Genomic DNA, 24,806 nt, shown 5'->3' with positions numbered 1-24,806 from the left:
CTCGATGATCCCCAAGGTCTCTTCCAACTTGGTTGATTCTGTGATTCTGTGTGATTCTGTGATGGCACAGCTCTGAAGTCGTGGGCGACTGTCCCTGTGAGGCCTAGGCTTTGAGGGTCTGCCTGAGCACAGAAAAAAGAAGCAGGAAAAGAGCATTTGCTCTGTCAAGGGGTCATCTAATTACCAAGAATGAAGTAGGATAGGTAGATGATTCCCAGTCACAGGAACTGGTATTATGTTGATAACCAGGATGCAATCAGATCCTGAACTGGTGAAAAGTATCACGGATCACTTAATGGTGCAGTTATTTAAGCAAACAGAGCACCTAGCCTTCTTCTGTTAACCTAGTGAACAATATATATGCCTTGTCACTCTGGAAGCACATCTGATAGCAAAATAATTCTGTGCCAAGGTATACATACACACAGTTCTCAGTGTCCACACTTACCCTGAAGTGCAGAAGAACCTCTGGTCAAATGTGTCAGTTCTAGATTACTGAAGCTGCCTACTTGCTCCTGGGGAGATTAGATATAAACCATACAGGTGACAGAGGGCACAGAGTTATCCACAGTGCACCTAGGGATCCTTAGAGCAGCATATGGCAAAATAGCCTAAGAGCAAAGGGATCAGGTGAATAGGAAGGCAGTTCTGAAAGCAGGTTGGAAGCAGCCCAAGGAAGAGAAGGCAGGACTGCAGCAACACTTAGCCTAGACACCTCTGTGGTGTGATTTGCAAGTGGAGACACCTTATCTTGGGACTAAGGTATTCATTCCTGTCCCCTCCCTTCTCTCCAAGCTCCCTGCTGCTGCTGAGCTCAGCTGCTGCAGCTCATAGCTCTCTTACCAAGGTAAAGGGCACTGCTTTACTCTCTCTCAGTATACCAGATGATGATGCAAAGCAGCTCAGTAGTTGCCACACAAGTAACTGAGTCATCCCAGCAAGGCAGACAGATAGAGGGTACAATTCCTAACAGTCACCAAAACGTTAGCAGTCCCTGCTTGCAAATAGGATACACTAGGTACACCACAATTGGTGCGGGGCCAGAAGCACACACTGCTGAATGATACGGAAACATAAGCTGAAAACAGAGGAGAATGAGCAGTTCTTACTCCATGACTGAGCTGTCCCTTGAAGCCAAGTTATGAGCTGAGAATTCAACGGAGGCCCCAAAAGGCTTGAGGGTTTCACCGGCACCAGACCACAGCCAGAACTAGCTCTGAGGAAAAGCAGCCAAGACAGTTACTGGTGCTGCTTAACTGAGTGACCCTGACAAGGAGCTCAGGTCATCCAGCATGCAGCTGGGAAGAGGCACTGGACCTGGGGATCTGTTGCTACCTCTGACACAGCAATGGTCTTCACAGCTATTAATTTCCACTTATATAAAACCAGCAGCGTTATAGTTAACCAGCACAGAGAGAAAGCCAAATTTAAACTTTGTAGAATGAGTGCTACTCTCAAGGAGAGATGGAGCTAGCAAGGGAGGAATAGGTTCATGTTCCCACACATTGAAAGAAAAAGCCCATAGTAATGACAGGAATTGGGGTTATTGGATAATTTAAGTAATTATGCAATTACCCAACTGCTTTTCTGTGATCTCTGTAAAATACCCACTTTCTGGCTGGAAGAAGCATTAGACTGAATTTTGTAGGGAGCAGAGAGCACAGGGAAAACAGAATAAAAGATAAAGAAATTAAGAGTTTATTTAACAGCCCATGAGGCTAAAGAAATGAGATACTTCTCTGTTGCTTTTCACAGTGTACGTGCACACAACGTCAAAGTCTGATCGATCTCTCATGGAAGCAAAGTATGTGCTAATGGGTACATTGGCCCATACATACATATATAAAACTTTGAACACTCCAGTCTGCCTCACACAGATGTACTCATGTACATCTTCCAGAGCACTAAGATATACAGTGTATGCGTCACCCTGACCTACCAGTTGTATGAGATCTGCTTTACTCTGCTTGACTTTAGGGACTTAACCAAATGCTCTTGTTGAGCAGAGGTATCGAAACAGTGGAGAGCAATGTACACTCAGAGTTAGAAGCCATTTCATGGCTATCAGGAACTTTGATTTATTTTTTTTAATGCTGCAAAATATTAACCTATGTTTTAAGGAACCTGTTTGTGCTGTATCCTACTGCCACCAATTCTATGCTCTTTCCAAGAACTGCGAAACAGGCTGTTGGTGAACTTTCTTGGCCTTCACTGCAGAGAGTATCATGCTCACAGAAGAAACTTCCAAGTGGCAGCAAGAAGAGTTTCACTGCCTGACAGTGTTATGTCCTAGAAGCAGCGACTTCCTAACCCACAATTTGAAACAGTGATCGCTTCCAGGAACAGAGCTAGTTCTTACATATTGATTTTGAACACTAAAGCTAATCATGTCTTACCTTGAAGTTAACAGAGGCCATTTTGGTGAAGGTTTTCTGTGTTTCTATTGGTTTCTTGTATTGTTTTGCAAGGCTTTAAATTATTTGAATTATTATATAGCATTCCTTATTTTTATAAAGCAGCTTTTGAGATTGCAGTTATTTCAAATGTTCACTTTTATGCCTACATGCATGCCAAGCTCTCGACTTTTTTCTTGGCAAGAGGGTAGACATTGACTTTAACTTGAGTCAGGGGCAAAAGCCAACTTCTAGCTGGCTACTGCAATTGCTGTGCTGAGAAACAGTGTGTATTTAACATGCAATAAAAAAAATCCTGGCCAAAACCTCTGTTTCCTATAATGACTGTGACAGCAGTGAGGTAAAGCAACTCAGTTTTAGCCCTTGTCTTCAAAGCTTGTTACGAGTGTCAGGGGAAAAAAGGATTCAGCTTTACTATATGTGGTCAAGTGGCTACTGGTCAAGTACAACTTTAACATCTAAGGAGCCTTTGTAATACTAGGGCAGACGTGAGCACTTTCAGAGGGGATTTTATCCTGCATTAGGGCGCAGCACATAATTCTCTGGGAGTGTTCACCTCTCTGTAAATCAGTTTGAACTAGCTTCTGACTTGAGGGTTGCTAAAACTAGGTAGAATGAATATCGCACTCTGTTTTCATACTCCTCATGTAGACTGTACTGTGCTGGAAAATTAACAGCTACAATCACTTGAAGCGGTGAGACGACCTCAAATTTCTTCTAACTTAAAGTATATGCAAACTCCACCTTATTACCCTTGCTGCTCTTGATTCCAACGAAATATTACCCGAAGTGTGAACATTTTCAGTGTGGGTAAAACAATTTGGGGTAGCAACACTACTCAGCATGGAGTTTACAGTTAATTCCTTAAGAAAAATATTCATCTAACACAACTAAAGGCATTGCACAGATGAAGCACGCACACATTCTAGGGACAGATGTTCCCTGTACTACGGAGTATCCTATGAGGCTGTTGTTAGCTAAGGATAACAGGCATCATTTTTGCTATTTCAGGAGAAAGCAATGAATACTTTGCATGTAAACACTTTGGAGATGTGCCTGAGTGACACGCAAGAAGACCAACTGAAGTCCCAACAGAGAGGAAAAATTAAATGTGAACAGATGGACTAATTCAGCATTTTCAAGTAGTGAAATCCAAACGTGAAGGAAACCTGGCCGGCTACAGATGACAAGGCCTGTCTCAGTCCAATCTTCAAGCTATAATAGCAGGTTCTTGATTTTTATATTCTTTTTTTCTCTCCATCAAATTAATTTTCTCAAGGAAGCTGGCGTTTCAGTGGGTTTGAAACAGTCAAATAACCTTCCCTCTCCTGGGGCTTCAGTTTCAAATCAAAATTCAATGTACCACTCACTAGACTTGTTGCTCCCAGTCTAGTCAAGAAAAACCAAGCGAATCTGCACCGTTTGTTATTTATGTGTGCCAATATCATCTGTTTGGAAAAGGTCAGGGTAGAAGAAAAAGTTTTCATAGATCAGTCTTGAAGTGCCCTACCAGAGGTACATGCAGATACTCAAATAACTGTTTTCAACTGTCAGCTTCCAGCATGAGTTGATGATCCACTACTTTTCTGAGCACTATATTTGGATTAACTATTAAAAATGCTTCATTTCCACAAAAAGTTTTTAGAAAAAAAGTCAGGTGGGCAATGCAGGAGAGGAAGAACATACAGTAGAGATAGTAATGTTTTAAGGTTGTGACAGAACTCATAATTAAACTTAGATTATCTGAATTCCATCAAGCATCTTGGAGCTTACTGTCTTTTCAGCAGGATAATTAATTCTTAATGTCATGTCATTATATTTCATCTGAAGTTTATGATCTATTCATATGGGCCCTGTTAGCATTATGGAGTATTAACACAAGCCTAAAAAGGAAAAGGATCCATATTTGTTTACCCGTAATGTAGTTGTTCATTATTTATCTCTCTCCAACGATACACGTGGTTCTGTACTTTTTCCTTTGGTTTGGATTGTTTATGTAACCAAAACAGTCTCCACACAGATTCTTTCCCTCACAACTACTAGCTCCCAGCTGTTGGAATAATACAGAGATCAGCAAACTATCAGTGGGCAGGCTGAGGGCACCTCACAGTCTCTAGATAGAAAATTGTTAAAGAACCCTTTTCTACATACTGTGGTCTGCAATGACCAGTGTCAAAAGCAATTGAGATTCCCATTTACTTTCCTCACTCTAGCTCTATGTTTATCTAATGGCTAGTGAAAGAAATTTGTAATTGACCTGGAACAGGAATCTATGATAAATGACCTACACAGGAGACTAATCTGTGTTCTAGGTTTCCTTATTCAACAATATGTATATGCAAGTTCACTACCTTTAAGAAAAAGAAAGTGAACTGGTTTTGAAGCTAAAGGGAGCTGAATATACGGTAAGGTGCTCTGCTGAACATCTTGTTATCCTACTTAGTATGAAGACCAGATAAATTTCACCAAAATGTCATATTCTTTCACAGTGATTTTCCCTGATACACTACGGAGTGAAGCTGAACACCTTCCAAGAAAATAAGTATATTGTTATATCAAGGGATTAAAAAAACAAATCCGTGAACTATTGGCAACACTAGAGGCATATAACTAAACAGTTGAGTATAAAATAAATATATGAAATTAAAAAATGTGAGGCAGAACAGCAATAAAATAGAAGGTGCTGATAGTAACCAAGATTTACCTACACTAGGAAACACAAAATGTTTAACAGAACCAGAACGATACTGTAACAGTAATGTAATTACCTTTATTGCGAAGCGCATCCCAATCTAGCAATTGCTTTGTAATTCTTGACAATGAAGTTTAGATTGAATCACTGACGATGAGACCCATTAGATAAAGACTAAATCAAAGTATTATAAATGGGGAAAATGCCACAGCAATATTGCATAAAGGGTCCCTTTGAGCAAAGAGCTCTGTAGGATCACACTGCAGCTCTACCGAGCTGAAATCATCAATTTCAGAGTAGTAGAATTAGTCCTAGAGAGTTGCCATTTTAGTCACATAAATAAAACCACAATCCACTATCATCCACAAGTTTCCAGCACCTTGAAAATCTGCAAATACAGGAAAAAGTAAAAAGCACCAAAAGTAAAAAAAAATACATAATACATCTGACCATTATTTAAGAAATTTTATATTGAGATTGGTTTTCAGGCAAGCATTACAAAGGAAATCAAAGCACAAGCATATGCTGTTTAGATGAGCAATCTTTAAAGTCCTCTCCCTCTGGTCTTCCCATCATAAACTGTCCTAAGTTACTGGACTCTATGATATAGCACTTTGCCAACAGGGGCAAGCTCCTTCCTCAGATACCCTTTATAGCACAGAAGGTTTCATTAGAGCAGGGAGGGAATTTTCCTCCAGAGAAGCTTCAAATTGGCTCTAGGGTCCCTTCAGTCAGGTTATTACAACAATTTAGCAATAACACAGACTTTTGGAGTTCCAGTTCTCTGTAAGTCAGGGAGGGGAGAAGCCCTGCAGAAGCATTCCCTGGCTTTGCTTGTTTCCCTGCCAAAATACTGTTTCCTCAGCCCTTGATCAATGCACCACAATTGGATCTTTCTCCCCTACATCTGCCCTTGGCTGTTCTGCTATTCACAGTTTCTTATAAGAAACATGGCTAAGCACAATAAAAGAACAGAGGAAAATGAACTGACTGCTTTCTAGGATTAAATTAATCTCTAAAGAAAGGAGACACCAAGTGAGATGGATTGGCTAAAATAAATTTTGATTTAGCTTTCAAAAACAGGAGCATGTATGCTTTCAGTAACCTTTCAGTTCTATTGATTCAGGTCTGCTTGTCTTATATCTCTCTCTTTTTCTACTCACATAAGAAAACTGCTTCTGCTGACAAGAGTTCTGTTTATCTTTAATAAAATATTAGTAATTAAAAAGTGGAAAATGTGGAGGAGTATGCCCTTCCTTTGCTGGAGCCCTGCAGTAATTATATTTGCTTATGTTAATTCTGATTATGTAGCAATGAGCGTAGTTGCAGGATAAATTTGCTTTGCAAGCAAGCTAGTAAATACAGTATTGAGGTCTACAGTAAGGGGAGGACCATATCTGTCTGCAGGTAAAGTGGTCTTAGATATTCCATTCAGACAGATGGCCTTAACTTTCACTAAACTTCACTTCTGCAAAGAAGGAACACATAATTTAAGATGGGTTATCACTCAGTAGATTTAATTGAAACATGGTGCATTTCTGTTGTGGTTATCCACATATTTCTTTAGAAGTGGCAGCATGGGAAAACAACAGGTTGGAATATTATGTCTATATAGATAGTACTCTTCCATGAACTGACAAGGAAGCAGTTGGCTGTTTTCCAATACTATTCCATTATTTCACATTATGAATTAAAGACCTCCTGAAGATTAAGAGACCAAAGATACAGTCTGTGCACGTGCACAGAGATACCAGAGCTGTATTAACTTATGCTTAGGCAAGCCTTTTAGCACAATGGATGGTGTAAATGTTCATTGCCAGGCAGAACAACTCAGAAAAGAAAGACAATTTGGACAAACTCAAAGGCCATTTACTTTGGTATAAAAGATATTTAGCTGGGACAAAGGAGAGTTGTGTTGTAAGTCTGGACCAGGCTGTGAAGTGTCATGAATATGTTTGTCACCTCCATGCTACAGTGATTACACAGTTAATCACAGTTAATTATTAATTTTGAACAGTTTTGCAGTATTGATGTGATAAGCTTACCTGACAAAATGTTTGGGGTTTGATGAGCAGGTGGGTAGAGTTTTGTAATGAGAAATTATTTGATTTGTCAAAAAAAAGTAATTAATACTTCAGTTTACTGCGCACAGGGAGAGGAGAAGAAATCTGGTTTACCTAACACAAAGGAAAAATCTTTACAGTGATAAGCAAAACTAAAATTTGAAAAATTAGATTTAAATAAATATTAGTTCTAAATGGAGTGCTTCATTACAGTTCTAAACTCCTCACTTTGTTAAAGAAAACTTTCAAAAAGCTAATTCATCTAAAAGAAACACAAGCATTAGCTTGAGAACAAAAAATAAAGCATAAACTATTTGGACTTTTTCCATACTTTTTTTTTTCTTGCTTCCTTCCCTAAAATGAAGAGGCTGGTGGAATAACAGTTAACATTTGCCAAAAGCACTACTGTCATCAGATTAGTCACTTCAAGAAGTTCTGGTCACTAATTTACTTTGTTCTAGTCACTGGCACCTTTCACTGGGCCATACAGAAACTCCTGCTGCCTGGAACATGCCAGCTACATTCACTCAGATATTTATGCTTTCATTAAGAACGTATTATACCAGCATCACTACAGATACATTTTCAACCTTACCACTAGCAAAGCAGTCAAAGATAAATCAGTAGAGCTATAAAACCCAAGAGAGTTAAAATTGCAAAGCTCACAAATACTAGATTACATTCAGTAAAGTCACAATCAAACATAACTATGCTCCTGATTTCAAACAGTCTTGTTCCAGCTGTGCTCATTACTCACTATTCATCACTAGTTCCCTTCTTTGAAGATTTTAGGGACTGAAATTCTTACACTGGTATTTATAACATCAATAAGGAATACTAAGGAGAACAGTTCCCTCTAATACTGGGTCCTGAGCACTGTTACGCCAAAATCCATGTAGATCAAGCATTTCTTCTTACAAATTATCCTGTCAATACATTATTGAAGAAAACAATACAAAAAGTTTTCAAAGCTCTAGAGCTTCTTATTATTGTCACTTCCTAACATCCTAGATCATGACCAATAATTTTCTATATTGCTTCCAAAGTATACTTCACCACACCTACCCTTAGGTGAAACATAAGAACTACTGCATGAGTGCTTTGGCTCAGACTCACGCAGGACACCCAGGAAAACTCACAATTCAAGCTAAGTGTCTAATAATCCTGTACAAAGCACAGGGAGATGTTAGCACCTAAAAATGGATTAATAAACCAGCATACTGGAGGAGGAAGAGGTTGCAGGTACCTGCCTAAGCCATCTAATAAATAAAAAAAATAAATGAATCCTTAAAATTCAATGACACTGTCCTCCCCACACCCCAACCCTGATACACTTAAATGTAGCCTGAAGTAGATGCCTGTGTTGGACTGAGTCCCACAGACCCTTTTTGCACTTAGCTGCTGAGGACAGCCATTTGCCTCTTTTAAGGAGCACTGACTGTGCTGCGCTCAGGTTTTGAGAGAGTAATGCTGTGTTTACTCCTACTCCTTCCAACTCCACATCTGCAGGTGACCCTGATCACCTGGTTATAAGCTGAAATGGGGCATTCCCTTGGGAACTGAGAAATGCAGGTTTGAATCACTTTCAGCTGAAGAAGTTATTGATCCAGGCCTCCCACTTCATGATCACCCGGTGGACTGAGCTGATATTACACCCAAGGTGGGTGACCTGTCCTTCATCCCCCCCCTCCTTTTCTTTTTTAATTTTAAAAAGGCAACACCAACAGCCTCTGCGCCCTGTATGGAAATCAGTGCTATCAGCACCCCACAATTCCAGCCAATTCCACCTTCCCCTTACTGGGGCAGAGGGACAACTAACTTTGTGACTATCAAACTAATTTGAATGCAAGATGTTTAACCTGGCCATGCTGCCTGTGGATTTTTACACGCCTAAAATTTAGGTAGGAACCAGAGCAGGAAATCATATTTCTACCTAAACTGCACTATCATGACCAATACACTTTTTTTTTTGGGATCACCTTAATCCTTTAAAACAAACAAAGAAAAAACAAATTGCAGACCTATGAAATCTTATTTCTGACTCTCAGCTGGATTTGAAATTACCTTATAGAAAATTAGACTGATGGATACTAGCCATTAATCTTTCTCAGCACAGAAAGTACTTTTCTAATATTGTCATGAAAAATTAACCATATTCTTTGAAAGAAGGAAGGACTTGAATAATAATCTGCTGTCAATCAATCAGTCATGGGCATTAAGAATCAGGAGCAGCTACTCCTCCCTGTGCTTGAACTCTGTCCATTGGACATTTTTCCCCAGTGTGTGCATTGACAGATCTTCACTGGGTAATTTATTATTGGAAACTAATGGGTGTAGAGCAGCCCTTCACTTCTATTTTTGGATTGTCTGATCCAAGTCAGTGTTAATTATCACAAAGTAACCAGCTATACAAAAACCTCATGACAAAAAAAGTGGATGTGTGATAGAACGAGCAAGAGAGACATAATGATTAATGGCAAGTAACTGGTCAGGAACCAGCTCTCAAAGCATCTTCACATGCTACAATAACATGTGGAAAAGAGCAGAGGGACCAACCTAATGGCAAACAAGAGCTCCTCAATGTTTCATCTTGTTCTGAAAATGAAGTTTGTTTTGAATGCTTTCAGAGGGATGTTATAACTAGTCACAGTCTAGAAGATGAAAGGCCATGTGAGAGCAGAACCTTGACAAAAAATAGGGACCACCATCGAATTAGGATCATCCAGTTGCATCTCAGATTTCTGTGAAGACACTTCAGAAATAATCCAGTGACTCATTCACCAGAACTCCTCTGAGCCTGGGTGTTGCTTATATATCATGCAATATGAGTGAAGAACCTACGATTCACCAGAAAACAGGCCTGTAAGCAATCTTTGTTCTTTGAGCAAATAAAAAAAGGAAGGTAACATCTACGAGACAGAGTGACCAACCATGACACAACATACAGCTTGTAACTTCAGCTTCTGCCAGGGATGGCTACATGATCCTGCCCATTTTCTGACCTGGCCAGTAGTCAGAGGAAGAATATACATGCTTTCCCTTCTCATTTCTCTTTCAGGCAGAGCAGGCTGCTGCTTTAGATAGATACAGTTGTAGAAACTGTCCCTGTACACAGAGTTTGCCATCCAGAGAGGGCTTAGGGTGGGAGGAAGGAAGTATTACCTTCCCCACTTTGCATTGGCCGTTAGATGGAAAGAACAGAAGTCTTAGGGAGGAAAAAATTTTAAGCTCTTATTTACAGCCTAAGCCTCGATATCCTCTTGACCCTACCTGCCTAAAGTTAGGCACTGGCTTAAACGCATTCTTGAATCAGGAACTGACAGAACAAATGACTCATTTAACTCAAGAGAATCTATGGTACAGTCAGGATTGGAAACTACGTACACAAGTTGTTGGACTGTGAATCAGTTACAAATTTATCCTTCGCCTCTCTAGCAGTGCAACAGGGAAACACTTGATGTTTATCTGATTTAACACAAGCCATGCTAAATACTGTATCTAAAATGGAACATTTAAATGGTGGATGGGGAAGCGGAGGCAGAGAAAAAGGCTGGGAGGGAGAAGAATTAGGGATGACATTTTGTGTCTTTTAAAAATCTGACCTTTTGGAAATATCACTGTGAACATTTTAAATATTAATAAAGGCACTAGCTGTTAGAAGGCACAGGGCTGTTGTTGGGGGGTGACCTTTTATTGAAGTAAAAGAAAATTGACAGTTTTATTAGCCATAGAGTACTATGAACAGAAGCTACAGGAAAAAAGCAAACAAAAAAGCTGTCATTTTAATTAGCTACATTCTGTAAATTAATCTGAGGATGTGCCTAAATATTGCTGCAGGTCCCTCTGTATCTTAGCCCAGACTTACCAGGCAGCTTCAGAGTGAAAAAGAACACCATTTCCCATTTCAGTTCTTTACAGAGATGTTGTTCCCAGAGAAAAAAAAACATGACACTGGGACAAAATCAATGAGATCTTCATGACTCCATGATCATCACTTCTGTGTGCCACTACAGGTGTCCCCCTTAGCACTTCTGAGCAATGCTGGGCTAGAATGTCTTTTCAAGCATCACCACCAGCAGGACTAGAACAAGGATCAGACAACTATTGCCTCAGACCTATTTTTGCCTCTCAGGACTAATTAACCTAATTAAAAGACCCTTGCTCAAATGACCTAGACTTATTCAGACTAGAGCTTTGGTGCTACATGACTAGGAAAGAAGCAATCGCTCTGCTGCTTCATCCCAAACCATTTGTTTTTTATTATAACTAAGGCAGTTGGATTAACTTCTTGTTTTTGTTCTGCTGGTCATAATCTCAAGGGTTCAGCTCTCTGTGATCCAAGGCCAGCTGATACAGCACAGCTGTGTAAACTTGCCTCAAACTTCTGAGAAAATTGCTACGTTGTGAGAATGAGCTGTGAAAAATAAATAGAGTAGAGCCATCCAAGATAAGAAAAGTAAAATTGTATGCAAAGGTAAGATTGTTGAGATAGGAGAGTTAGAGACTCAAGGACTTGACAGAAAAAAGCCACCAACATGAAAATATATAAAGCCCTGCAGGGAAAAATAAAGAAAAAAACCATCAAACCCCCACCAAAAAGAGACTTGGAAGCTGACAGTACATCATCGAGGATCTCTGTTCCTAAGAGGAACTGAGGTCATACCTTCCCCACCTGACTGATGGCTGCCTAACCACTTCCTTTTGTCCAGGCAAGTGTAACAAGCTTATGAAGAGTTAATTCAGACTCTGTAACTCCTCGTATGAATGAGGGAGCAGAGAAGGAAAGAACAAGAAAAGAAGGACAGCTCTTGCTTTTCCTTCAGATATCCTTTACTGACAAACAATGTGCTACGTAACATTTTTGCACTTCGCTACCATTTACTTAATGTGATAAGGTCTTTCATACATTTCAGCTCCATTCAGCTTTTTTTCATCAGTTAAGTTATAGTTCACACCACAGGAAAAGCTGGGTTTATAAACCACATCTAGTGTAGTCATAAAGGGCAAAACCTGCCCTCCTTTATGTCACATTCTGCATAAGGCACTTCAATGCATAGGATTTAGAGCTGATGTGCACCCCATAAAGCCAGCTGAGCCTGTTCTTGAACACGGTCCCACCACTAAGGCTAGTGGGAATGATGAGGACTTAGAAATGGTGTGCAACACGGGATTCATTCTAGAGGAAAACAAAGTCAGTCTTCATCTCTTTTTTATTCCCAGACAGCCAAGGACCAGCACACTCACCACAAAGCAGCTTCGCTGTTGTAAGCAACAGGTGGTGGTTAATCTACAGATCCTGGGTTTTCCTACCACTCAAACACACTACATCTATGCATACAAAAGGATAACCAGAACTTCTTTATTTTAATGGAGGTATAATTTATTTTTCAGTCTCATTTTTTCTATTGGAATTACATTCTTTGGGTGGTAGAACACAGGCTACGTTTATTTGGAGAAACAGGCAGGAAGGGATAAGTTAAGCCTAAAACAAATGTTTATTCTGAATGCCAGAATTTAATCAGATAATTCACGTCGAGACATCAATGTGAGATCGAGTACAAGCTAAAAATATGGTCAGGAAGCCACAGGTAAATTAAATGGGAGAGAAAAGACAGTGAAGTAATTATAAGGAGATTTGTAAGTCTGTTACCTGGAAAAACAATCCAGTAAGCTACTATTTTTTATTTTAAAGTACAGCAAGGTACTTTAGACACAAAGAATGTTAACAGTAACATAGAAACACTGTGAAAAGGCATGCATCTATCCTCTTACTATTTAGTTCCACTCAGAGGTGCCCAATTTCTCCTTTTTCCCTTTATATTGACAAAGTTTAGGATGCCTTGAGGGCGTTGTTGTATTACAACAGTATGCAACACCCATGAAAGACAGACATGTCACTGCATTGAGACTGAGGGCACAGGTAGTCCATCTCAAGGAAAGGAGACCTGGCACACACCACTGAAATGCAGCTGTTTAACGACACACAGAAGGTCATACACCTTTCAGGGACAAAAGCTTCAACTGAAAGCGGAATTAATGATTGCGATGCCTACTGATGTCAATGGAAACAATCCTCTGACTGTAGACTCTAGAAATACACCCCCTTCCTCCTCACACCCCCACTAGTAGCCACACATGAATTATCCAGAACTTGGGGGTTATCACAGCATTGCCATATCTCATATAAAAGAAAAAAAATTATTATAAAAAGACTAATTTCCAGTTAGAAGTTAATACGTCATTCTGTAGTGTTATCACTAAACTTCTGCTGAATGAAATCTTTGTCCTCTCTCAATGCAGATAGTAACTGTTCAAAAAGTTACCAAATTTGCAAAGCTCCAATGTGAATGACACAGTTATTTAAGGATGTAAGGGAAAAATAGACTAAAGAGGAAATTGCTACAGTATATTTTGTGATAACGGGAATGAAACCGTTCACAAAAACGAGTTGCTATAGCAAGTTTCCTTGGTTAACTTATGTGACCTGAAAAAGAAAGACGTCTTCAAGACCTCTGAGGATGAGGCATGGAGTAGGCTGGGGAGTATCCTTTTGCAAAAGGGATTACACTTTTTTGATTCAGAACAGCTACAATTCAACTATTTCAACAAAATTCACATAGTCTCTCAGTAACTAAGACTGATTACTTTGAGCTATGGACAGAGAATCTTCTCTTCTGAACACCTTCTATCCCAATCTATATCTTTATACTTAAGTAACAGTAGCAAAACACAAATTAATACTGCATTTTCCCTTGCTATCAGAAAAATTATTCAGTTTTGTGTCTTGTCAGGGAGATGCAGGGAATGACCAGAGGACAAAAGTCTAACGGGCAAATCAATTTTTCTACTTCGCTTTGAAGAAATATTTTGCTTCTCCTGCATCCCTGGCTTTTGTAGCCATCTTGAAGTTGAAAAGAAGGTTCCTGATGAACTGCAGCCTAAGGAAACTCCATAGTATACATGAAAAGTGAAATACTTTCTAGGAAAATGGCTAGAGATTTCAGCTTTTTGTCCAGAGATCTGAAGATAGGAAACATCAAATAGATATGAAACATTCAACAGACGCTAAGCAGAGAGTAAGAAAGCATTATATGCAGCCTATGATCTAGTACCTTTTTAGTGCACACTTGTCTACAAAATCACTTCTTGTGAATCTATTCATGTCTGTGTGGAGACTCTGCACTGGTCCTATACACCACTAAACCCTCAGGATTACTTAGATGACCGAAAGTCAGAAAAAAAAAAATGAGAATACAAATCAGAATTACAATTTCAATGAAAGTTTGGATCAAAATACATCAACCATCTACACTATACCCAGGATACCTGAGGAGTGTGACAGGAAAATATGCACATGCCTAATGGTACACAACAGAAGATCACAATTATCTGCTAAAACAAGATGTCCTTTAGGAAAAAGTAATAACTGGCACATATTCACACATTTGTGTCAGCAGCTCAGCACACCAAAGGGCAAAGGAGGGCAAAGATCTGGGGAAAATGGGGAGGGGGAGTATTTTCCCCCTGGTTCTGAGGTATTGTCACAGTAGAAAAAGAAAGCTTATTTTCTTTAAAAATCTAGTATTACAATAGGTCTTCACAATAAAGATAATTTCTTCATATTCCTGTTCTAGCTAAAATAATATCTGGTCTCAGCAGAAGTCTTAATATCTGAATTAGCCATCTTCTTCCTTTTGAACTGTAAGGAAGTTACATGATACCAAACAACGGTCGCAGGAGCCAGAGGAAAGTAATCCAGATAAACAGGAAAAGAGTAGAAAGCCTGGAGATGAGAGAAAGGGAAGGATAAGTCTTTTTGTTACCTTTTAAGAAGTCACATAGTTAATATTTACAGAGCATGTTACATCTGGAGGGATGTGAAAGTGTTTTGGCATAGTCAGGAGATACAAGAAACATCCAGGCCAACATTTTGAAGTCAACATTGGTGTTTTAATCAACAGTCTGTTCTGTCTTTGCACATCCATTTCCTGAGGGTGTTTCCTACCTCTACCAGAACATGGCGCAAGCAGCTTGTGCTCGCACCAGAGAGATGAGTGGGAAAAGACATTTTAAGCATATGGTAAACTGGGTTGGCTGCATGACAACTGAGCTGTATGTTATCAGCTAAAGGCAAGGATGAAGTAGACACAGAGAGAAGATGCTTAGGCCTGTTGGCTCAAAAAGTTATGGCCAGCTGTTCCCAGTCAATGTTTATTTATTTATCTTTAAATTTTCTGCAATTCTGTGTGCAGTGAATAAGAACCTTAAATCCTCAGTGTTTTCAGTACAGTGCCTTTCATTATAATGCAAATTCCCAGTCCTCACCAGAGACAGTGTTAACAGTTTCTTCTCTCCTAAAACACAAGTCTCTGCTGAGGTTAATGGGCTCTGCAATACCCAGCAGAAGAACTACCACACAACTCATTTTCTTGTCTTTCAGCATTAGACTAGATTTCTTTCATTTTCTATAGTAATTTTATGGAGCACCACTACGTACAAAGATTATTGCTTAAATTACAGTTCACTTTGATTTAGTGGAAGAAAGATAGTCCAGTGACTTAGGCTGCAGATTTTCTATATGATTGAGGTATGGAGAGTCTGGGGCCCTCATTTGTCTTCATTTTTCTTTAAAATACCAACAGGCATACTTCAGATAGGTCTATAATTCTTCAAGGCTCCTTTTATATGCAATAGGGAGCGGGCTGAACTGTCCTCTTAAGGTAGTGGTCTCCCCCCTGACAATACTGTGAACTGACTTTGCTATCTTTAAAGTTAAATGAGAAGCTGAAGCTTCACGTCCAAGGGTATAATAGTACTTTCCTACCTTTGAGGATATTACTTTAGAGATCACAACACATTCAGACACAGTGGTCTTACAGGAATGATGATGGTAGTGAAACAAGCCTTATAAACACCATTCAGTATCATCTAAATCTACATTAAATGTACCTAGCTTTGTGCCTAATTGACTTGTGCCTAGTTGACTCGTTTGGAAAACTCGAGTAGGGCCACCCTGGAAAAAATGTAGCTCCTTTTGCCTGAAAGCTGTTAGACAAATGCACCAGTTTTACACATGCAGTGATTTAAATCTCCATATAGATAGAATTCTCATCTAAAGATTTTTGCAACCAGTCTCTTAAGGTGTCTTCAATTTCAAGTATCACAGTTCTGGGTTCATTTACTTGGAGATGCGTATAACTCAACTGGGGACAGTGCAGAGGAGAGTTAGGAGAATAATCAGAGACCTAGAAAACATGAGCTATGGAACTGGATTTGATGAACCTCAAGGGAAAAAAAAAATGAGGGAGAACATGGTAGTACTCTTCAAGTATTCAAAGGGCACCTGCCAAAAGGAGGAGTCCAGACTGGTGGATCAGAGAAGAAGGAAGAGATTTGAATTACAGCAGAGAAGATTCCTTTCCAAAGTCCAAGATGCACATTCTCCTATCAACTCATTCAGAAACACATTCTTCCTCATTCTTCCACTATTCAAACACTATAAAAGTATACTATAAATCCTTCAATATGTTAGTTTTTATATTTTACTGAAAGTATTTTTATTAATGTGACACAGATGTAATTGCAGAGAGATAGTTACGGACTCAAACCTTCATGTCCAGTAAGCATACTGAGAAACCAAATTTTCATGGTGAACAAGAAGTAATTACAAACCAAGTTTCAGAAAGGAGCGTGCTATACTGGGAAGCCCTTTCAAAGGTAGTTTGGAGGTTCTCATAATTTTCCTTATTTCAAGAAAAGATTAAATAAGATTGGAAAACCAAAATCACCTTGCTCAAGTCTATTTCAAGTATTTGAAGGATAGGTGACAGTGTTCCCTGCATATATGTTTCTCTTTGGAAGCCTAAGCTGCCGTTTGTAGTCCAAATTTTTTTTCTATATATCTGCTTTCTCGTACCATGTTCAACAAGCGCTTAGAGAACAATACATGCACAAAACACATGTATCTATGTAACCACATGCAATCCCTGATTGCCAGCTGAACACACAGAAGTGCCACACATCAGTGCAGAAGGAGGTGCCCTAGACCGTGGATGCAAGAGGACATTGGAAAGGGACCTCAGCTTTTGAAAGGTGTTACTTCTGGCATATCAATGCACAACTTGCACAAGGAATTCTCCCTTACTTCACGTTGTGAGATTTTTCTTTTCCATCCCATCCACACTGAGTACCTCCAAAAGGAAGAAGAGATGTCAGCACGTGCTTACATTGGTTGCAAGTTCGACTGTGAGCTCCTGCTCTTCAAGGAAGAGGTCCCTCTCCAAAGCCACTCCCAAGCCATTGCTTAATGTGGAATATCCAGACTTTGCCCAATGGTGCAAATTCCAGTGGCAATTCAAATATAAAATTAATCTGCTTGCTGAAAAGGCAAAGAAATGCAGAACAGGAAAAAGCAGACACCCACATAGCGTCAAGACCTTTTTACTTCAAGGCCAGCTTTCTCTCCAGAGCAACTTGATGTTTTTTTTTTTTTCAAAGGAATATTGCTAGGAACTGATTAAAAATACACTGCAAGTTTATGTAGAGTCCTTTGTATAAAGATGTAATAAGGGGAAAACCAGAATTAAGCAAGTTCCTTTTTTCCTGCTAGATAAGGAGGCTGGAGGGCAGCACTCAGCAATCCTATGCAATCACAAAGGCACAAAACTTCAAACCAGCTAACTCCTGTGTATGATGGTCACCTTGTGAATAAAGAACTGTCTAGAGGCTTCATGTATAAACCTGAAATCAACTGTTATAAGAAACAGTATTTCACTTTAGTGTAAATAAAACATACATCTGGATTTTTGCTGAATTCTTTGTTCACACTCCTACGCTATGATTGCTCCCAAGCAGTTTTCTTTCCTCAGGAGGTGTGAGAAAGTAGCTTAGCTAAGCCTAATAACACAGTTTATCTTATAAAAAGATTGGTTGACTCTGTCTCTGCCCCAGTACTTTATCTTTGGTCTACTAGAAAAGAGGGAGTAGAACACACTTTAGAGAAATCCCGAGGACAGGACCCCATCTACGGAGGGCTGATATACTGACTACAGCCCAGGCATAGGGGATGGATGTTTGGTTCCTAGTTCATTAACAGAGTTGACAATTTTTTAATATATGGCCAGATGGTATATTCCAGACAGCTGCAAACGAGCGAGTGGGGAACAGACTGAAACCTGCGCTAGTGCAGAGCTGGTCTCCTGTAAGCAACACCTACTGAAAGGTAGGGGAAAATTCATTCAGGTTTGGCTTTTGTGGCTGCAAGGGTCACAAAAATACCCCATGTGGGTCATTAGATGAAGCATGCATCTGCCACTATGCCGTACATGGGTATTCCCTCCCCTCCCAGAGCCCTATATTACCATTTACAAAACAATGAAAATACCTTTGCAAACTTTTTGGCCTCTTTGGGCAATAAATATTATACATATGTTCTGCAGTTAGCCATAATCTAATTGCACCTATCCATTAGGTTCCAGTTTTAGTTACCCCACCATAAACATGTAATATAACAATTATTAACACTTTTGCCAAAACAGATTTCTGGAGCCTTTGTTTACACGAGCGCGATAGCTCCCAAAATCCTCTATGCCCTCTCTCTGACAGAGTGCTGCATTTGGAAATCATGAGTGGGAGTTTAAAATAGGTTCAGCATACAGCTCACACTGTTCCTATCCCCGACATCCATATGTGGTTTGGACAATCTGGAGCTTTCTTTGAAAGGCCTCGCTCTGTCTATTTTGCAAAATAAAGTTCTACATTTGCTGCTATCAGGCTCTGCAAGTTGCAGCACTTTAAGATGTCACTAACTTGATAAACAACGAGGTTTATAAAACAGTCTGATGGCTAAATAGACATATGCAGGATCAAATGTTTGTCACACAAGCAATCAAACAAATTGATGAACATGAAGAAAGCGATTGTAGAACTATAACTGTTCTATTATTAACCAGCAATCTGCATATCTTCCTCCAATTAATGCCTAGAAAGGAGATGCGAGTCAGTTGAAACCTAATTACCAGCATAACACTTTGTTGATTAGAAACGCAGTAACAGTCATTGCTTCTACTTCATTTACACAAAGCCCCTTAATAATAAGCCAAAGGATGTCAGTCAGTCACTGCTTCCCTGCCAGAAGTTTCTGCCGTAGCAATAGCTTCTAGTGTAAATGCACTCCTCTACTCACGTCACTCAGCCTGGTAATTGCCTTGCCACTCACATAAAGAAAACAATTTCCGGCTTTGATGGGATTTTGTCGGCAATGTGAAACTGCTACTGCAATCTCTGCAGCTAGGTGTTAGATGGGTTACTTTGGTGGATCAAAACATGAAACTAATCTTTAAGGAAGCAGGTGGAAAGAGAGAGAGACTTAGAGGTTGGTAGGTGCTAGGAAAACGGTGCTGTCCGTGTGATTAACAAAAGGAAAGTGCTAGATGAGGTGGAACCGAGACTAGAAGAAAGCAGAAGCAAAAGAGAAGAAAGTTGCTTTGCCATTTTCCTACCATCAAGAACATCTCTCAGTTCAGCACATCTTTCAGAAGCACTTATAAAGCCATATACACTTATTTTATATGCGATAGGTAGCTGACCAGCACTCTATAATTTCATTTTGCAGGCTTTGTGTTTGGGCCTCTCCATGAGCTGTACATTTATCACCATCATTTCATCATTCTCAGGCTGAAGCTGCAGATGCAAAGAGTTTTCCTGGCAATATGTGACATGCAGCATTTTTCTCACTTCACCACCTCACTCCCAGAATGAGGTTACCCTGTCAGACATTTCGTTCTGCTTCTCATCTGAAGTGAACCCGGAGTCCAGCTTCGGGTTTCCGTGTGACGCCTGAGGGCCTTTGCAAGCTCCCCACGCACTCCTGTGACTCTGCTTGACCCCAGCTTGACTTAGAAGGACATATGCAAGGAAGAGGCTCAAGGTGGCAAGCAACAGCTAACCTTGTCTGCTTACTGTCACAGCCAGCACCTACAGCAATGGAGACAAGACTTTTTTCTCCCCCCTGCCCCCTTACCTCCCAGGTGGATTTATACTGAGGTTTTCACGGACAGGCATAAGAAAGGTATAATTTATCTTTCTCTCTTATGATGATTCAAAACTTAATCAGAAATACAGTTTCTGGGGAGCAAGAGGAGGACAGAGCAAATAGAAAGGTTCTTTTTTCATAGTTTACAGAAAAGTGTATATAGAATATGAACTCATTTGGAGGCTTCTTTTGGATGGAAAGCCATAGCAGGAAGATGATAATGAGACTTAAAATTAAAGGAAAATAATAACCATCCCACAGGGTCAGAGAAAATCTCTAGTCTTATACCTCAAATCTTCCCTTGCAGACAGAAGGGACAGTTTGAAACAGCCAAGCTGTCCATGAATAGACACAACACCTATGCTTCTACATTTGCAAAGATGCCAGGGCATAAGCAAAGTATTACATACAATTCATGCGACTTATTATCATTGACACATTTTTCCACTAGAAAAATAAAGCCCCAATTAATTGTAGTTCCAGAACCTGAGGATATCAGAAACACCAAAGAACTCTGCCAGAGTTACCCAAGGGTCCAACCCACACACACATATGTTCCAACAGGGAACTCATTATAACATCTGACAGGAAAACCACGCTGAACAAAAACGTCATTTCAGTTGCCTCCAATGAACTTTTGGGTTTATTTCATATCTATTTCTTTCATGTTCAATATTGCTATCCCAAGATCCTACGACAGGACTGAAATTAACTCTCTTCAGTATGCTTTTTATTTCTGAGTGTATTCCTGAGAGATATGAATTATGAAGGTCTTAAATGCACGAAGCTCTTAATCTCTTCATAGCATTGTCTGTATCTTAACCATGGCCCATACCTTTAGCAAGCAAAATTATATTAAGTTACTGGGAAAAAACCCCTTCCATTCTTAGCTCAAATGGTTCTACTTCAATTGCACCATATTTCATCACAGGAATATTAAGATACTTTCAAAACTGCTCTTACAGTTCAAAGAGGTAAAAAGATCTATTTCCTTCAGGATGATACTAAATCTGATCTTTTGAGCAATTACAGCCCTTTTTCATACAGAAAAACTCGGATGCACACTAACCATGGACTCAGGGAAACCTCTTAGTGTCAGCTAACGCTCACTAGCTCTCCCTCTACGCCACAGAAAGTACGGAAACTAGTCTTACCTTCAGAAAAGGCATGACAACTCCCAGTGTACGTATTCAGAAGCATCCAAAAACCTCCAAAGCAGTCAGGCTTTAAGTCCTTGCTAATTCTAAAATAGCAAAAAGAAGCAATATTTAGGGATTCTTTTTTTTTTTTTCCAAACAATGCGGAATAAAGTTTTTAAAAACATGAAGGAATAATACTATTATGTTTTTGATCTTTGGAAAAAACCCACCCTAACAAACAAAAATCACACATATAAAAAAACCTCCTCCTTGGCAGGTAGCCTGACTTTGTATTGATCACTTCTTGTTCTTCACATATGGTGAAAGGTTATTTTTAATGCTGACTACACACTAAACAAAGAGGGAGATACACAAAGGATATATCCAAAAAAGCCCAATGCTTGGCTTTACTGTAAATGAGATCACTAGAGTTGATTTGTGCCCTAATTTTGGTAGTTCATATTTCTTTAGCACAGCACTTCTCAAAACTGAAAAATAAGCATAAATTCTATAAGCTTAAAATACAACCCAGGCAAAAACATTTTACAAAATACAAGGAATTGTTGAGGCAGAGTTTAAAGTGTAATCACAAGTTTAGGACAGTTTCCCACACACACTCCTTTCTTCGGCATTTTCAGTAACTCTCTTACACCCTATTCCCATTCTCCCCAGGTTTCCCAGCTTTGTATTCTTCTCCTCATATTTATTTTTCCTTCCAATAAAAAGCCACTTCCCTGTTTCCTGTTTTGAAAAAAAAAAAAAAAGTGTAGAATCACTACGCAGAGAGATAAGAAACTGCTGCATATTTTAAAGAGGAAATTGCATATTCAGGACATTAAAAAAGAAAATCAAGTGTAAACATCACTTCTGGTAAAAGCAGAAGATGTTTCCAAGCATATTTTTTCAAGCTGGAGGGATTTGTCCAGTATCTGTTTGCTCTGAATGAGCTTGTAGAGAGCCACAAAACAACAGCCATAGTTGATAGGCAACATCAGCATGACGTTCTGCAAGACCAACCTCATACCACTTTTGATTTCACTCTGCACACTCTTTATTGTGCTTGTGCTTTTGAATTGCACAAAATAGGGCAAGCTCTACTCAAGAAAATAACACATTGTGAACGAAATTACAAAACCTACATCCAAACCCTTCATGCTTCTATCAGAAAAAGCAAACCGTAGGGTCAGCCCAAGAAGAAAATGAGGGCATTTAAAAAAAGAAAGGAAAGAAACCGTATCATCTTCGTAGCAAAAAAGGCAGCAACAAATAAAACCAACAAAGATTACCTCAAGGACTTTAGCCCACACCTCACTAACTGTTTCACCTTTACCTCCTCTTCTGAACTCAGTTAATCTCCCCTTCATGCTTTTTCCTGTTTCTGAGGTCCCTATTCACTAATCACTTGTGTCTCCAGAGCAGCTTGGCTAATTTGGCTCTGACAGCTGTTACTCGCCAGACAACACCCAGCACTAGCTTTTACACAAGTGTCTGTATTTACTCATTTATCCTTTCCTTTTTTTTTTTTTTGGGGGGGGGGGGGGGGGGTATAAGGTCAGCATGCTGCAGACATGAACAGAAGGAAGCACCTCAAATAAGAGAAGAAAGCACATCTCTCACACTTAATTCAATCACATTTATGAATATTGATAAGAGGAAAGTCTAGGCCAAGATGGAGAATGGTATTTTGGAGAGAAGAAACAAATACAGCTCCTGATTAGCTTCCTTAGGACACACATGAAAACTGTCACAGCTTTAACTGGTTGCAGGAAATGGTGTTTCATGTGTCCGAAAGCCATTCTTAAAGCAATGTAATACAAACCCTGGGATATCCCTGTTTGGCAGAACAAACCCTAAAATGACTAGCATGTAGCAAAATGGCTTGTGTGGTCACTGTAAAAATGCTATGAAGCCAAAAGACATAAATGTTGCACAAGTAGACATGGGATTAACAAAACAGTACATAAATGCTTCTAAATGCAATTCAGCTGACCTTCTAAAGAGAACAGGAAAAGCTCAGCACTCCAGTGACCCTCTCCACAAAGCAGACCTGTCATGCTTCCTGCTAAAGATACCTCCTTAATGCTTATGTGAACATGTAACAGCCATGCCAAGAATGCAGGGGGGCAAGAGACCCTAAGCAAGTAAAGAAACAGAGAGGTCCTTGAAGCTTTGTTTGCATTCAATGGCAACAAGAAAAACCTTGAATATTAAAGTTAATGGAAACCCCAGGATGATAGCTTACTCAGAGAGCCAGTCCTATGGAGGGAGAATTCTGCTGAATTGGCCCCTTGACTTGAACAGCTGAAAGGAAAAACCCTAAGTGACAGCTAGAACAAGAGGTTGTTGTTAGAGTCACTGTAGGTTTCTTAAATGTTTGGGGATTTTTTTGCTGCGTCTATAACTGCTTCCAAGGTTGCAATCAAGAGCTCAATCCTTTGTTGCTACACAACCAATTTGCTTTCTTAAGTTTACTTTCTTATTTGAATTTGCATGGTGTTGTGTGACCCAGTGGTGGCTCTGGCAAGCTGAGATACATTGTTTCTCCAGAGGACAACAATATCCAGTAAGAGGAGATCCCACAAAGAATCTGCAGAATGTCTCATCAAGCAGACAGGGTGCTCTGAAGACTGGTATTATCAAGACACAGGACACAGGAAAAGAAAGTATCTTCTAGCAGATACCTGCAAGTAGGGGAAGAGGTGGTTTACGACATGAGGGAATCCCACATTGTCACATCTTGACGCAAGCAGAACCCAGGATCAGTGATCTGTAAGCTTATAAGAGAATGTGACTTTCATCCAGCAACCTGAATTTCAAAGAATATTTGCATATTCTCTAATCTCTAGCTCTTAAGGCTGTATTGGCAGTGCTGTGTGTGTTGGTTTAAAGAGCTGCATGATTATTAGCAGCTGTACCTGATTATGTGCCAATTCATACAGGAGCTCCCACAGAGTTAATATGAAGGTTTTCCTTTCCTCTGCTGTTCATTTTTATCTATGACTTTGAGAAAAATCTATTAATCACCCCATGCATGTTCTCTCTGTGCTAACACAGTCATTTATTATGGTTATTAGGCTGCTATAAATCCCAGAGAACTCTGACAGATCTTACAATTTTAGATAGGGGATTCATAAGAACCATTTGGCAAATTGTTTGTAGGAACTAAATGTCCTGTCTCTAAACCACACGCCCCTGGTAGCACCCAGCATACCACTTGTGTCTCATTCTCCAGTGTGCTACTCAAAATACCCATCTGTCTCTCTGGGTTCCTATATCAGTGCCCATCCTGGTGGGCACTAATAACCTTAGAGGTACATAAATGCACTGACTGGGAACCAGTCCAGAGACAGGTGGATCAGCTTGGGGGGGAAGACCTGGGGCTGTCCCCAGGTCACACAAGGTGACCAGAAGCTGCATCCTTTGGCAGGGCAGGACAACCTGGCACCAGAACCAGGCAGCCACCAT

This window comes from Nyctibius grandis, chromosome 1, assembly GCF_013368605.1.
Source record: "Nyctibius grandis isolate bNycGra1 chromosome 1, bNycGra1.pri, whole genome shotgun sequence".
Lineage (NCBI taxonomy): Eukaryota > Metazoa > Chordata > Aves > Nyctibiiformes > Nyctibiidae > Nyctibius > Nyctibius grandis.
This window is presented reverse-complemented; position numbering follows the sequence as displayed.